Genomic DNA, 17,130 nt, shown 5'->3' with positions numbered 1-17,130 from the left:
TTTGATGTCATAAAGCATGCTGGAACTATAAATGAGCTGTTCTCCCATTAACACCGCCATGCCCCCATCCCCTCCCTCTGTTACCCAGACATTAACCAAACCACTACATTCACGGGAAGTTAAAGGCCGCATCTTTATTCACAAGAAAACAAGATAAACAATCTGCAGATGGATTTTGCTGCAGTGTCCCAGCATGGAAAAGGATTAAAATACTGGTGCCACAGCACTTGGATAGGGCACGTGGTGCTGACACGCTCACAGGTTCCTGTGCCAGGTGGCGGGGTTACCCAGCCTCTGCAAGCTTGCATGCAGAAGTGTGTCTCCACCATTGGAAGTTCACTTGAACCCTGTTTTTGAATGGAAAAATAATTCCAGCCTCTTGCCAAGCCAAACTGTCCCTAAGGGAGGCGAAGCTGCAGGTCTCCTTCCCTAACTCGGAAGTCTGAAGCCCACCGAGCTCATGCCACACGGAAACCCCCCTTCGTGTTCAGCCTGTCCCCCTCCTCAGACACAGCCGTTGCTCCCGGTCCTGGTTGCTCTCAGCCTGCTCCGCAGGGCCAGCTGCCCGCTCGGGGCACACGCCGCAGCGCAGCCGGGTCTGGGCTTAGCAAACCTGCGATGCGACGCCTTCCCTCCCCCTCCGGCAGAGTGCTGTGTGATGTGTCCTGCAGCCTGCGAGATGCACTCCCGCGGTTACTCTGGGACGCGAGCAGGATTCCAGCAACCTCCCGGACCCTTCGTTTGGAGGTTATCCTGTTATCCTGGCACCAGAACAGCATTGGACTCTGCGGACGAGCCCTGCAGCCTGGCTGCAGTGAGGGAGGAAGCCTTGTGATATATGGCCAAGTGCCCCAGCAGCACCCACACTGATGTCCCCACTTTCACAGGGCTGCAGTGGTGGAAATGCACGTTCCTCTCAGAATATGATATGGAGATGCACAATTTCCTGCCTTACATAATTCAAATCCGTGTCTGTTCCAGCACAACTTGCATTTGCCCTGCAAAAAGAAAACCTGCAGATACATGCCAGGCTGTTACACGGAGATCAAGTCACTGCCAAGACCGATTGTGTTCAAATACAGTATCTCCCAAGTATTTATCTGTTTTATGTGACTTATCAGGTGCCAGTGAAACCTCTGTTCTTGACGGGGTAATGCAGGCTTGAAGGCAAAAGAAACCCTCTGGCTTCTACCACATCCGTTACTAATCCACTGAGACGCATCCCATCAATAATCAGCTGGAGAGGAAAGGAGCTGTCTCGCAGCCCCCTCCTCCGCACACGCGCTCAAGCTGCAGAGCTCCAGGTACTCTCAGAACAGGAACTGGGGGATAAAACTTCAGTCCGGGTGGGAAGACGTCCGTCCCGTACGACGTGGGAGTCTGTGCTCAGCAGAAGGGAGCCAGGGGAGGGAATTCAGTTCACTCGGATGCCTGGTTGTGTTTACAAACCAACCTCTAACTGTGCTGTTACAGGAGAGCTGCCGCTTCGACCATTCCCCCGGCACACCTCAGCAAGCAGCCGTGCCGCAGCACAGGAGTGCCTCTTCCCCATGGATTGGCCCAAGACTGGCACAGTACCAGCATTTTAATGTCCCTCTTCCTGGTGGGGGGTGCGGGACAAGCCACACCTGCTGCTGTGCAAACCGGCACCAGCAGCCGGACTGGGAGCACTGGGCAGCCGTGCGGTGCGGGGCTGAGCGTCGGCCGGCCGGGGGATGCCCAATGCCCTGGCCATCGCCGGCATCCCCCGGCCGCTGCCCGCAGCCCTCGTGTCCCATGCTGACCCCTGGGGAGCCCCGCGTGCTGCTGGCACCCCTGAAACCCCACTGCCTGCGGCACGGAGGGCTCCAGCACTCCGGCGAATTTAGGAGAATTTTTTCATTTAGGAGAATGTTTTAATTTTACAGGGATTGAGTGGGGAGGAGAAAATGGGTGATACCGGCTGTGCAAGGAGAGCTCGGCTGAGCATGCAAGAGGAGCTGCCCTGTGTCCCTGGACACCTGGAAAGGAGGGGATGCCCGAGAGCCCCCCTGCACCATGACACCCTGCCCGCACCCTTCATCATTAACTTGCATTTAAAAGCAGGAAGCTGTGCAAACCATTAGGAAGATAATTGGTCTCTCCTCTGTATTTCAATAAAAGCAAGGGACAAAACACCATGTATGTGAAATAACTACTTTAGGATAACAGCACCCGTCACCTTGACAACTCGGTCAGAGGTCTCGGCGCGGCGGTGCCTGCTCAGTGAGGTGTGAGAAATAGAGGACGCCGGGGACAGGAGGAAGATACTTGTCTGACCAGCGGAGATGTGAGGACCACAACAGGCTGTTAGCTACAGGATTTCTAAACAGAAAGCAGCTTTCACGAGGAAACGCTAGAAAAATAACCCCTGCAGAGCCGGTGGAGCAGTGGCGTGAGCAGTCATGGCTGAGCTGCCTGGTGCTGGTGGTCGTGACTGGTGGCCGCAGGAGAGCCCAGGGTCTCTGCCAGCAGAGAGACGGGGTGTGCAGCGGCGCGGGGGGCCCGCACCTGGGATGGGGGTTCAGCCCATGACGGGGCTGCAGCCAGCCGTGACCAAGCCACAGAACGTGGGTGAAGCGCCCGATCCCCTGCCCGGACGCCCCTCGGGGCCGGGAGCAGCACCGGGGCTGTCCGGGGCCGGTGGCGCGGGGCCGGTGGCCACGGGCTGCGGTGAGGGGCTGGCGCGGGTGCCTGTGCGGGGTGTGCACGTGGCAGGGACACGGCTCCGCCAAACACAGTCCCGAACACACCAACACCTAAAACAACATAATATTGCAAACAAAAGGTGACAACGTAACATACTAATATGAACAGACACAAAATCAATGGGAATTTCTATTTGGGTGGGAAATCAATAGGAATTTCAAGGTAGGAAAAAAGGAAATTACCTTTAATTTGAGCTCTCTTCAAGCCTGGTTCTGCACAGACCGGCGGCGGGGGCTCGCGGGGCTGGGGCGGCAGGAACGCAGCGTGGGCTGACGGCGACGGCCCCTCCCCAGCCGTGCTGGCCCACGCCAAGGCCCCTGCCCTGCCCGTGCTGGTGCAGATGTGCCCATGGCCCGGACCGTCCCGGCGGTCGTGGGCATCTCCGCCTGGCACAGCCCAGCGCTTCGCCAGAGCCAGGCGAGGTCAGGCCGGGTGGCTGGAGAGGGGAGAGGGGGCTGCACGACACCTCGGGAAGGGAGCACCCACAGCAACGTGGGCACGGCGGCACGAGATGGTGCAGGGGCAGCTCTGAGATTCGCTTTCTGGTGTCCTAGTCCAGCAGTGACGGCCCCTCAGCGGAGATGTTGGCGGAACAGGCCATTCTTGGGAAGAAAACGTCTACACAAGGCTACCGGGGTGTGGGAGCTCAGCCCACACCCTGCGAGGCGACCATACAGCTGGGCTCACTGGTCCGCGCCGAGCCCTCCCGATGGCAGCACGCCTTGGCTGAGGTGCCGTGCTCTGGCTGCGTGACGCTCTCAGGAAGATGAGGGCCTCCGTTTGAGACCCTGTGAATTGAAAGATGTTATGAAAGTGAGAGATTATTATTATTTTGTTAAAAGGAGAGCTAGCTGCATCTCAAACTCTGCCCCTTCAGTGACTGAAAATTAAAAGACTTGTAGAAGCAAGCATTAGTATTCCACAGAGGATCTCAAAATCACCTCCTGATGTGGTTGAAGGTGGAAACAATTTTAAGCCATTGTTTCCAGATATATTTGCATGCAGCAGCAAAGCCCGATGTACCAGCATTTTGCATTTCACTCATTCATGAGTGCTAAAATGGTCTGCTGCATTTTAATTTAAACATAATAGAAGGGAAGTACGAGCTTTGGTAAAAACTGGGCGAGACTGCCTTCACCAAGCGAATGCAGAGCCTGAAATGCAGATGTACCTCTGGCTGCAGAAACAGCAGGCAGCATGCTGGAGCTCCCCGACTCCGTGGCTTTGGCTGCCGTAAGTTCTTTCATGGTGTCCAAAGGTGCACTTATCTTCCTCCCAGTTCTCATCAGCCTCCCTTGGCAGCCCACCCCCGAGGGCAGGGCAGAACAAGGGCAAAGTCCATCTGGCCCTGGTTATTATTCCTGGATAGTGTTTCCACTTTTCTGCAGTCATGGGCTGCTCGAAACGCACATTAACCCCAGGTATAACGCTGTTGATTGGTATAATCAACAAGGGGAGATATTTTCAACAGAATAGGGACAAAAATGAAAAATAACCATGTACAAAGGATTTTCTTGGCAATTCTCTTGGTCCTGTTGCCAAAGGTCCATATGATGCCCTCCCCCACCATGGAGGTGTTAGAGACCTCCTGAGGGGACAGTATCTGGCAAAGGGCTTTAAAAAAAAAAGCAATAGTCAAGTGCAGGTTTGCGGTGCAGCCTGGCAGTTGTCCCAGCTTGGACCTCTGCTAGACCAAAAACCAACAACAAATCAGCTCCACTTGCCGAGGACACTAAATTGAGGTGAGTGCCGAATGAGCTAGCAACAGCAACAACAAAAATCCGAAGGATTTTATCATCTTTGTAGCAGAAGGGACATATGGTAAATAAAATTTAATGCTGCCAAATGGGGAGAGATGCACAATGACCTAAGAACCATAAAGCAAAGAGCAGCATGAATGGAAGTGAACTGGTGCAAGAGGGAGGATACTGAAGAGAAGGAAGCAACTGAAATCGTTACAACAGCATGAAATGCATCCATGGACATTTACCGTGGCTGCAAAACAGCCACAGGCCTGGCAGAGCCGCCTGCGCTGCTGGTCCAGTGCCACCTGGAGACCTGCTCCTGCGGGTACCGATTGTTCCTGTCCCTTTGTCTCTCTCCCCCAGACCGATCTCGGGAGCTCCCTTCCCTCCTGACTCCCCTCCCCTGGGGCAGGAAGAGCTGATCTGGCATGTCACCTCCCCCGTTACAACGGGTCGGAGCTGAACGGCTCTCCCTGTGAGAGAATCCTCCGTAGGAAGGGTAGGACTTTCCCCAGATTTCATTGCCTGGCACTGGTCTGGACACTCCAGTCCTCCCTTCTGGCTCCCTAACCTGACCTGGTCTCTAACTCCTCACTCTTCTGGGGCAGCAGGGCCATGGCCTGAGCCGAAATTTTGCTGGGGTTTAGAGAAGGGTGCAAGGCTCGTAGACTTCTCTCACCTTTTCTTTTCCCACCATGGAAACTGCAGTCATCTCTTCACATTTCTCTGCAATACCATGCTTGTGCCTAATTAAGCTCTATTAATACTAATGAACAGGCTCACCATAGCCCATCACTTAAGTTCTTAATCTAATGCCATGTTGTGACACTTGTTCAATGATGATTTCAGCCCATGAATCAAATCATTGTGGTTCAGCCCATGTGCCCAGCTCCCTTCTCAGGTGGGACCAGAGAGAAATCTCATCCAGAAAATAGTAAAACTGGTTAACGAGCATTTAATTAAATAAAAAGGCTTTGTTGTCCCAGTGCTAAGTAGCAGCTGTGCGAAGGGGCTGGGCAGATGTCCTGCACCTCTGTGCCCCAGCCTGAGCAGACCGAGTCCTGCCGGCACGACCCAGACCTGCGCCTGCCTGCGGACCTACAGCCCGGGGGGGCACGCTAAAGGAGAAGGGGCACGGGAGAGAAGCAGAGACGCTGTAAGGGAAGGTATTGTTAATGAGGAAGGCCAACGGGCCCTTCTTTCTTCTCTTTTTCTCCCTCCACACCCAAGACACGAACCTAATCCATTTATTCTGGGAGGAGAGGTCACTCCTGCACTCCGATTACTGGCTTCTGGGCTGAATGTTTTGTTTAGATTCGTAAGCTCTGAAAAATATTTCCCCTTCAATCCCAAAAGTTTCATGGAAACAAAAATGTCTTCTCTTCCTGATGTGTCCCCACTGCTTGTCACTTAGTTTTGTAGGGTGATGCATGATTTAATTCTCTCCATGCCTGCAGATAATTTGCAAACTTTCTGTTTTCCTCGGGTACTGGTTTCCTCTGCTGCAATGGGCCATAAAGCATTGTGTCTGTGCTGGATGCCGGACCGTAACCTCCGTTTCTGTTCTCTCTTTGATGGTGCTGAATTATTCAGATGGGAGACTCCACTGAACTCCAAAGGCTCCAATAAGAAACATAAAAGTTAGAAACTCCTAGGTTTTAGGAAGTACTGGAAGTGAAAAAAATATTTCAGCCAGGCTGATTTATGGTTAAAATACCTAAATATACTGCTGCACTGATCGATGTGAATTGTGTTGTCATGCTGGCTGGCAGAAAGAGATGAGATTTTTCAATATGTTAAAGTGTAAATGTTGTTAAAAACACAGTATTAGAAGATTAAGATTCTGACCCTTTACGTTCCAATGATCGTAAAAATAAGACTTCCAGCCCATTAAAGAACAGCTTGCCGAGGCATTACACTGAATCACTCCACCACGAGGATGTTATAACCCTGTTCTAGCTTATTCATAGGCATCTGCTTATGTGGCATCTACATCAAACTGTGAATGCAAATGTAAGTCGGAGGGCTTGGATGTGCTCTAATAAACCCTGCCAGGTTCCCCTCCTCGCCTCCGAGCTCCAGGAGAGACAGCGAATGGCTCAGCCCGCCGGGCGTCTGCAGGCTCTGTGGCCACGCAGCTACGGCCGGTTACCACGCCTGTCCCAGACCTTCCCCTCACAGTTTTTTCTCTTTTTCTTCATTCGTCTTAAATTAGCCTTGCTGTGCATTGGCTGCAGGGAGCAGTCAAATTCTGGACAACTCAATGGAGAAAGCGCCATTGATTAAAGTTAATTAGGCTTTACTTTTTAGAAGACGGTAAGACACATAGCTGCTCTGCTATGTGTATGGAGCCGCATCCCCTTACGCAGTCAGCAGACACAGCATCAGGACCACTGGGTTCCCCCGGGCACCAGATGCAGGCTGGTCCCAGAAGCCGGGCATGGGGCTCGTCTCACACTGAGGAGATGGAGACAGGGACAGGGACTGCTGGCTGGAGATGCGCAGCCGCCAACCCTTCCAGCAGAATCAGTTGTTTAATCTAAGGGGAAGGATCCAAGCACTGGAACTTTTCAGAGAGGTTTAATGTTTTATGACGGACCAAAACTGTGTAATGAAAAAGCCTGATTTCATGTGTGGGAAGTTACTTAGAAATAAAACTTGTGCTGGCGCCTGGGGAGGCTGCGGCAGGTGAGGACCGGAGCCCCTCTCCCAGCCTGACGTTCCTCCCAGCCACCTTCCTCCGAGGGGACAGCACTTCTCACCCATCCCGTCACCTCCATCTCCGGGACGTGGCCGTGGCAACGGCGTCGCAGGGGACAGCAGGGATGGCAGGGCAGCTCCCCAGCCAGGCTGAACCCCCAGCACCCTGCCTAAGGACAGCTGGGGTTTGTCACAGAAACACGCAGATTCTGCCTCTTATTTGAGGCAGGTTTGAAATAGCAGTGAAGGTTATTGAAAACATAACCAAAGCTCCTCCTTATTTCATTAAATACAAATGTGAGTGGGGTCATCAGTTTTTATAGGGGCTCGTAAAGCATCCCTCTTGTTCAAATAGGCTATCAAATCACCCAAGGCTTCTCTCCGTGAGGAGTGCAATAAAACCAGAGTTTCTTCTTTAAGAAACTCATCTCAACATCATAATAAAATAACCTTAAATAATACAGTATGGAACAGTTTTTCAATAACATAATTATAGGCTTCCATTTTTTTCTTGGCAGGTCATTTCTTGGTATCTATTTTGGATGCCATATTGCAGAGGAAGGGGGTAGGGAGGAAAGCATGGGAGGACTTTGAGCATGTCCTCAGGTCACAGCAGATCACCTTGCCTTTCCTTTGTGTGACCCAGGCATGGACAGGCCTGGGAAAGCCGAGCCGGCTGCTGCCCAGTGCCTCTGCAGAGCCGGGACAGCAGAAGCGAAGGTCAGCTCTGCGCTTACCGGGCTTCCCCCAGGCTGCGGGCCACGCTCCTCAGCACCAGGAGCCCTGCTGCACACCCGCCTCTGAGCACGCTGGCCAGCACAGTGACGGTCAAGATTTTCACTGATCTGGTGTCTGAGGGATGAAGGCGGAACTTCCATTGGTGCTGCAAACGTGGACGGGGCAGCAGGGGCTGGTGCCATTCAAAGCCTTCAGAGTCCTCCTGGTCCTCACCTCTGGGTGATGCGAAGCCCGGGGTCTGCCCAGAGGACACAGCATTCTCCTTCCTCCACCTCCGGCAGGAGCGTGCACGTTTCGCAGAGAGATTAAAACATTTAGCGGTGCACCGGTTATCTGCCTCCCGTTCCTGCGTAGCTGGCGGCCGGCCCGCGGCGCCGTGGTGTGTCATTAGTGCCCCAGCAAGCGGACTGCTGGGCCGAGGGTGGCTGGGCTGGCCCAAGGGCAATGCAAAGGGTGTTTGGGGTGCAGACCTGCCACGTAGGGGGATTTTAACCCTGTGCTAATTACCTAAGCTCTATCTCCCCTTGACTTGGCGTAACGGTCTGATTTCTAAGGTATAGACGTCCATGGGGTGTTCCTGATTCCACCTGGGTAATCTAGCTTCAGTTTTAGGGAAGCTGTATTATTTTTTGCATGCTTACATTTGAAGATTTATTCACAAGTGATAATGACTAGATGTTTGCAATAGGCTTTAAGTCTGAGCTACTTCAGGGCAACACACACACAAACATCAAACCAGGGTGATGTAATTTTAAAGCCATCTCCTATGTAAAAGTCACATGCCTGAGCATACATACACACACGCTCCGTCCCATCACCCTACATTCATGTAAAAAATCAATCTAGGTACATCATCTGCACATGTTTGCAGATAATACAAAGTTGTGTTTGAAAAAAAGAAAGAAAGAAAAGCCTCAAGTGGCAGAGCAGTTAAGGAACTCCTAGGTGTTTTTAATAACATTGATCAGACCAAATGAAAGAAGCCGGAGCGGTGGGAGACAGGAGCAGCCAGCAGATGCTGACATTCTATCACAGCAGACACATATTGACTAGCAGTCTGAACAAGTCACTCACTCATCAGCGGCCAGCCTGATTGAGTTGCCTGCAGCCAGTAAATGAGCCTTCCATCCACTGTGGGTCGAAATGAACTGCAATCTTTTCAGACCTCGTTGTTGGCCAAATGAGAGATTTAAAACCCCGGAGGACTCCAAATGAATTTACCAAGGAGCCACGGTGACTAACAAAGCTACAATACATCAGAGCACGGGGCACTGGGTATTACACCTACCGCTCGGTGATCAGTGCTGGGTATTACACGCGCTGCTCGGTGATCAGCCTGCACTGAGCAATGCAGAGGTAACCAGATTAACCAACGCGAGGTGTGTAAACCTTTTATGGTTTCTTTAAGGATTTAAAGATTTTGATGAGAAAACACTACAAGTTTCCCAGGGGAAATTTGCTGTTATTGATTTAATGTTTGCTTGCATGCTACCTGTCAATTTTCCAAGAGCTTCAGCAACAAAATTCTTATTTGATATCTGACAGATCCCTTGCTAGTTTGCATGAGCAGAGCACTGGTGTGCAGATAGCAAACGAAAAGAGAGGTAAGGGTGCCTCCTACATACACCCTGTTAACCAAGACCAAATCTCAGGCTAAACCTAATTCTAGGACCAACTACAAGCTTCAAGCTCTTCAGAGGATGGCTAGGGACAAATCAGACCAGCTGGATTTGTCAGTCCAGTGAGGAAATTCCACTCTTGTGTAGGGTCATCCTACGTTCATGAAAACACACGTGCATGCTAACAGACTGTATGTGGTCATGATCAAAGTGGGATTTCCTTCACTCTTCCTCCTGACTTAGACCCAGATTAGAAAGTTCAGGTTTCTCAGGCCCATTCTGGCATCCTAGAAACATGTTTGGTGTACTGAAACCAGAAATGCGAGGGGAACACAACACCGTTGGGCTCAACCAAAGTCGTCACAGAACCTCCAAAGAGTCAACAGTTGAGCTTGACCCAAAGCCAGTACAAAGACACAGTGGGCATGAACCAGGAAATGAGTCCTCCCTCGCAGGTTCCCTGCAGGTGTGAGCGGGGATTTCTTGGGGTTTCCCCAGTTGGAAGGCCCAGCGTGCCGGGGAGGAAGGCAGAGCACTCCTCCTCCAGCACCTGCCTTCTGGAGCTCAGTGCTGCTCCCCCAGGCAGCGATTAGTCCATTGCTAACATTTTCATGATAATAAATTGTCCGATAGCTGGGGAGACAAAGGCAGTGCTCCTTCTCTCTCACAGCTCATTCCTTCCCCCATTCAGGTGCTGACCTGCGGTCTCCCTCACTCGAGGAAAGCGTGGTGTGTAACGACTCAGGCCAAACTCCGCTCCCTGCTCTCCCTAGCTGCTCTCTCCTGGTCAGCGCACCCCCAGCACCGCACAGCTCTGTTGTTGGGTTACTTCATTCCAGATGAACGTAGTAAAGTGGTTTGTCATCTTCATTTTTTTTTGCTGTAGTGTCCTGGAGGAATATGCTCCGAAATGCCTTCAGCAAGAGCCTCTAATCTGGAAGAGTCATTTCTCCCTCTGCCTCTCACAGTACAGGAGCAATGCAGTGGTTGCTGGCTGGAAAATTAGCCCAGGGAACTCTCTCCTCTGTCTGTCTCTCACCTCATTAGACTAGTGAGAAAATGTAATTGCAAGTCTCTGAGGCTTTCTCCTCGCAGGCTGGTGGGGGATTGTGCTTCACAAGGGCTAGCGGAGAGCAGACCCTGCACCCTGGCTGTCGGCACCATGCTTGAGCCGAGCCTTCCCACCACGCAACACACCGTCCCCTGCAGCACCCGCACACTTCTTGCCACGGGCAAAGTGCAGGTGGGTGCCCCGTACCCCGCTGCGGCTGCCACCCCCTCCCCAGAGCAGCCGTCCCCGTGCCGCGTTTTGTCTGTAGGCAGAGACCCGCACCCCGGCGTGGGAGCTGGAGCTGCCTGCCGGGATGGGCGCACCGGCAGCTGGGCCGTCCCTCCCCGGACGCGAGAGGAAGACCTTCTCCATCAGCAGTGATGGGGCAACAGGCAGCGGGTGGAGAAGCAGCAGAAGGAGCCGTCTCCGAGCGGGCTGGCTGCCCTCTGTGCCAGGGCTGCCTCGGCCACAAGCCCTGGCAGTGCTGCGGGCAGTGCCCTGCACAGGCCACCAGCGGACAGGGACAGCCGTGCGCCCGCGGGCGATGCACAGGGGCAGCGCGGGGACGGCCACGCTCCGCAGTCCTGCAGCCAGCCCCGTGCCCCTCTGGGAAGCTGCGAGCTGCCCGGGCGCAGGGCTCCGCTCCGGCAGAAAGCGGAAGACTGCGCATTGCGGGTGTTGGCCATGGCCTGCTCCTTGCCCTCGGACACTCCTGGTGCTGCGACGCTCCTCCCAGCGCGGAGACTGCCGGGCTCGCAGGGCTTCCTCAGCACTGCTGCGTTCCTCAGATCCCAGTCTGCAGCACCAGTCCTGACCTTCTCCGACTGTTATGGCTGCATCTTCTTTTTCTGGGCTATTCCACGCTAGATTAATTGACCTGCGTGCCTTACCAACCCCGCGATTGCTGACTGCAAGCACCGACCGCTTGGAAAGGAGAGGAAGTAAAGCCGCAAGTCCGAAGGAAAAGGAAAGTCTCTGCACCTGAAATCCCAAACAAAAAGGGATGTTATTGACACCAGACTCCTGACACGCACACGTGTGTGTGTGTGCGTTTGGCGAGGTTAACAAAGATTAATACACAGAGGCTGTTTTTGGTGCAGAGTGGGAAATGCTGAGGCTGAGCCTACCAGCCACTCCAGCAAGAACATGTCTGCCTTGTCTTGTAAGGCAGGAAGCAACGCCTCGGCTGAAATCACTTAAACAAAAAGATTGCAGTGAGGGGCATAATGCAAGAAAGTAATAAGGTTTAAAACAGGTCAGAGCCCTTTCCCTGCTCCACTGCTCCTGAGTGAGATGCATTATTTAATGGTCTTTGGTCACCGCTGATATACTGTTGATGAAATAGATGATTTTGTTCAAAAGAGCATTAGGGAAGAAATATACAATACTGCATTACATTCCGGCACAGTTCTCTCTCTGGTAAAAGCCGATAGATTGAAGGTTTTTCCTCTTGACAGGAAAGCAAAGCAGTTGAAATGAAAAGTCTTATGAAATGGCAAATACAAATGGTAATAATGCCACCATATTCAAAATTAAATTGTTGTAATTTTAGTTTCTGAGCATGGCAAAGTAATACAATATTCAGCATGGGCTTGGGGAGCAAAACCCTTTGGCAATAACGACACTGCCTGATGAGCTAACCAAACAATCTTTTATAAAAATGTAGAGTCTGATGGGTCTCTCCATCAACCATAAGAGCTGTTGCGTTGTGGCTGCCCCAGACATGGCGTGTATGGGCTGCAGTACAGCACTTAGCCTAGCGATGTCTGTCCTAAAAGAAAAAAATGCTTGAACTGTCCAGCTATGCTGGAGTAGAGACCGGACCACTGACAGGCCGCAGCCAGACCTCGGCGGTGTCCAGACAGAATCGCTGTCTCTCCCTTTTTGCTTCGCCTGTTGATTTCCAGGCATGGCTGCGAGGGTCCGGTGCGCGACGTCGCGCTGCAGAGCATCGGCTGCGGCGAGCAGCACTGCTGAGGAGCACCGGGGCGCAAGCGGGGCTGAGCTGGGCTGGTCCCGCCGCAGTAAGCTTGCTGCACAAGGAGCCTCCCAGTCCCTGCAGCAAACGGACAAGCATCCGCCTTTCCCACTCTTCTTGCCTCTCCAAGCCACTGCAAATAGCTCTCAGTATTGAATCTTTGTACGGCATCTGCACCATGTTTGAATAGCCTGCTGACCTTTCCAAGTAATGCCTCTTTTATAACCTTCATCTTCTGCTGGGGTTAACGCCATCCCTGTACTTACAGACCAAGAATTCAATGTGTAATGATAACATGGAGCCCAGCTTTCCAGCCGTGCAATTATTCTCGCTGCGTCCCTGTTTGCGCTGTGACTTTCATTCCGGTTAAATGCTGCTATTTTCTTTTGCCAGGCCCTGGGAGAGACTTGAGTTTGCCCTCGATGGTTCAAGTCTCTTCTGCCAACAGAAAGATATTACAGCGCTTAAAAATAACGCGTCTGTCTGAGCGCAGGCTTTTAGCCAGTGCGGACCCGCACCCTCGTCGCGGGCGGCGCAGGCAGAGGGGTGCTGCAGGGCGAGCCCGGCCGCGGGCGGCGGGGACGAGCGGGGGGCAGCGGCGGGGGCTGCGGAGCACGTCGGCCCCCCTCTAACACCCGGCAGATTTTGGCCTGGCCGCACTGGCCAGCGGCTCGAGCCAGGGTCTGCGGGGCGCGGGGTCCTGTCCCGTGGGGAGGGGGCGGCAGGGCTGCGGAGCCTGGAAACCCGCCGGCAGCAGCGGCCCATCCGCGGGGGGATTTCGGAATGACCCGATGGGCAGAGGGGGCACCCCGAAACAGGACGGACCCCGGCTCGCCCTCTCGGCTGCTGTATCCCCAGATGGTGCCCCAGTAAAGCCAGTGGCAACGTGGTCAGCAAGCATGGCCTTGGACCTTGCTGGTGCGGGGTCCGGGGACGAAGGCACCCTCGGACGGGTGCTCCCCGTGCCAGGCAGCCCGGCCCCGCAGGCAGCCATGCACGCCATCCATTACGCAGTAATGGGGGGAATGCAGCAAAAATGGCAGTGAGGGAAAGGAATACATCACTGGTAATTATCTCTAACCAGAAATCTCCTCCACTGCTCCAAGCCCCATCATTCCAGCCCTATTCTAATAAAGTGACACCTTTTTAATTATGGTAAGGACAAATCTGAAATTCCGGTAAGTAATTAGCATACATAATTTGCCATCTCTGACACAATGTGACTTTATCACAGGCTACCTCAGTGCAAGGAAGAAGTGCAAGGCTGCTGTATATCCTGTTTTAATTTTAGAGAAACCCAAACTGTCCATTTATTTTTATTACAATGTATTTTTCAAGTAGTTGAGTGGACAGCACGGAGAGTGCTCCGAGAGTGCAAATAAACAGCAGCAGCCTTGGAATGTTAAATTTAAGGGTTGTTTTCAAGAACAGGACACTTAATTTAACAATAAACTATGTTTTTATGTACCTCCATGATACCCACTGCTATCGAGAGCACAAGCTAGCTGGGCCCATTTTTAGGTGCACGGGACCCACTGAGCCATTTAGCCTGGTTTATTTTCAATGAAAAGGAAATGCCCATCAAACCGGAAAACACTTTCACGTTGCAATCAAATTATTTATTTGCCCTTCTAAAGGCTGCTGCCGGTTTTATTGTCTTTCTCAGTTCTCCCCTGCTATTTGCATGTGTGCTCCAAGGGTGGTGCTTGGTTGTGGTAATGGGCAGAATATTAAAACCTGTAAACCGTGGCTATGAGAGATTTTTCTTAAAGAATTGTGATCTTTAGCAGCAGTCGACATGCAATGTGGTAAGGTTCCTAGTTTCCCTGCAACTCCCAGGGCTAATATTCCTGTAGCTAATATATTTTTGAGAAATGTGTACTCTGGGCTAAATCATGAATATTTAAAATTTGAGCCCTGCTGTCCAGTTGTGATTAGTCAGGTGGCCTGCATGGTTTTGCTTCTCCTTGACGAGTCGGCGAGCGCTCCCGACCTAAGCGCTTGTTTATGAGCACAGGTGTTTGATATCTGATGTACTAAGACATGCAAAGTAAACCCTGTCCTTCGGGCACCCTCCTGTAGGTGTTTGTACACGGCCCAGCACAAATGCCCACCTTCCTCGGGAAGCTGCAGCGGCTGAGACAACAGCAGCTCCTTGGGAAGACGGAAACAAAACCTGTCGGGCGGATTAAAAGCTGAGCTGCGTCAGACTCTGAAATCTCAGCTGCCTGGTGCTCCACCAGAGCGGGCCGGCCGGCATGCCCGTTGGCACAGCGGTAGCTCCGTGCTGCTGGGCCGGCACCCAGCAGGGCTGCCGGGAGGTGCGGGGCAGGAGCCCGCTCGGGCGGCGATGCTGGCGCGCGGCGTGCCAGCCATGGCCAGCGAGGCCCAGCCCGCGCTGTCTTCAGGCACGCCACGCAGCCAACGGCAAACAAATAAATCCGAGAGCCGTGTTGCACGGAGAGAGAGGAAAGGAGCTCTGCAAATAAGATAATGGCAAGCAAAAAGGGCTCTTCATTCAGCGGCGTGATGCGCCCTGCCGTCCACCAACACGCAGGCACGACCGCTGCCGATAATGCCGTGTTACTCCGCGACTGCAACTATCCATCAGGATCTAGCAAAAAGAGCCATTTTGGTCTGGCAACATCTGTTTGCATTAGTTTGAAAGCCAGGATAAAACATTCCTCATAAATAATTAAGTCATCAGGGCACACTCACAACGAGAGTGAATTGTCCTGCGATGTGGCCCTGGAGGACAGCTGCTCTGCGGGCGAGGGGTCCCTGGCCGGGCAGCGGACCCCAGGCAGCAGCGGCTCCGGCGGGGGGGTCCCGGGGGTCCCAGGGAGGCAGAGCCCGGTGCTGGCCTGGGACTGTAGGAGGGCTGCGCTCGCACCGGGCTCCCCCCTGCCCTCACCAGGGCGGCAGGCACAGGGACTTAAACAGCCCTTTAGGACGGTTGGACATTTCTCATTAACAGTTCCTCATTCAGCTAACGAATACTTTGTAGGTACACAAAAAGCCCAAGATGCCAGGCTGGCAGTCCGTCGGGAGGGGGGTACAGCGCGAGCCTCGGCGGAGCAGAGGAGCAGGAGCTGGTCCTAAGTGTGATGGAGATTTCACCTGCGCTTTGTGTGGTCAGGGCTGGGTGAAACCCCGGTGTTTCTGTAGGTGGGGGGGGGTTCTGGGCATCCTGGTGCAAGTGAGAAAGCAGAATCTAAATTTGTATTTTGGGAAGGTAACTTCCAGTCGCTGCCTCGTTCAACGCCTTTGGCGCAGTCGTACCAGCCAGGTCAGTGTGCCGTGGCCAGCTGCGGTAAGGCAGCGTGGCACACCTCTGTGCTCACACACGTCGACGCTCGCCAAGAAGCCCATAGAGCTGGAGGGGCTGAAGACCTGTTGTAAAGCTTACCACTAGTTTGGGAAAGGGCAGGACACTTCCCTTTCTGAAGTTCTGAAATATATTTTGGAGCAAATGATCAGAACGGGAATGTCAACTATTTTAGATTCCAAATGACACCCATATGAAACATTTTCAGAATTTTCTCTCTGTCAGCAGGACAAACAGGACAGTGCATAGTGCAGTTTCCGCAGCGGGGTTAGCTGTCTGGCTCAGAGCGCTGGCAGACGCTGCGGGTGCTGATACCTGAACCGAGCGCTGTCCTCCATCTTCCCCGCGGACCCCGAGCATCCCTCGCCTCTCCTAATCCTCCTCCCGCAGCATGCTGGGCAGACGCGGTGCTGGTCCTCCCGCACCCAGCCCCGCCGGCAGCGCAGCCCCCCGAGCCCACCGCGGTGCTGCCGCGCGGGGCTCCGGCTCTGCCTTCGCGCGTCCGCGTTAGCGAGAGCAGACGCGTGAAGGAGGCGGGGGAGCGGGCTGGGTGGCAGCCCTCTCGCTGCTGGAGGAGGAGTGATTGCGGCGCAGATCGCTGGCAGGCAGGAGGATATAACCCTAATGTCTGCGCCTCGGGACATGCCATTAAAAAGGCATCTGCGCTGACACCGATCTGCTGTTTATCAATAACCTGACAAGCGTTTCCCCTGCAGCGTGGGAACACCTACACGATCCGGCGGATAACCGATGGGAGCAGCCCTCGCCGGGTGCCCGCCAGCGGCACACTGCCGGCGCCCGGCCCTCGCCGAGACCCGCGGCAGCGCGGCGAGCCGTGTGTCCCGGCCGGCCGCGTGCAGGGGAGCTGGCGAAACGGCGGCGAGGCAGCGAGCTGAGCCACGGGCAGGGTGGGAGGGTACAAAAAATGCCACTGTTTGATCCTGGACGTTTGCAGTCCAATGCTTCTTTTAGGGAATTTTTTGGCATTTTATGTCAAAGAGAACTTCCATGTGTAAAAACTGACCGGAATCCAAAGTAAAAGATGGTGAATTTATCAAACCCAAACACTTTCAGACTGATAAAAGCATGATTTTCTGTCTGGTTTTGTCCTATTTCTTTGTCCATCCCCAAAATCAATTTTTTCTTTGGCCTGAAGTGCTTTTTCCCAACTTTCTGGCTTTTTCTGCACTGGCAGGGCCGCACGCTTTCAGACGGGCAGTGCAGGAGGGGTCTCGCCTGGGGCA

This window comes from Opisthocomus hoazin, chromosome 19 (assembly GCF_030867145.1).
Source record: "Opisthocomus hoazin isolate bOpiHoa1 chromosome 19, bOpiHoa1.hap1, whole genome shotgun sequence".
In the NCBI taxonomy this organism is placed as follows: domain Eukaryota; kingdom Metazoa; phylum Chordata; class Aves; order Opisthocomiformes; family Opisthocomidae; genus Opisthocomus; species Opisthocomus hoazin.
The sequence above is the reverse complement of the archived record's forward strand: the minus strand, read 5'-3'. Positions refer to the sequence as shown.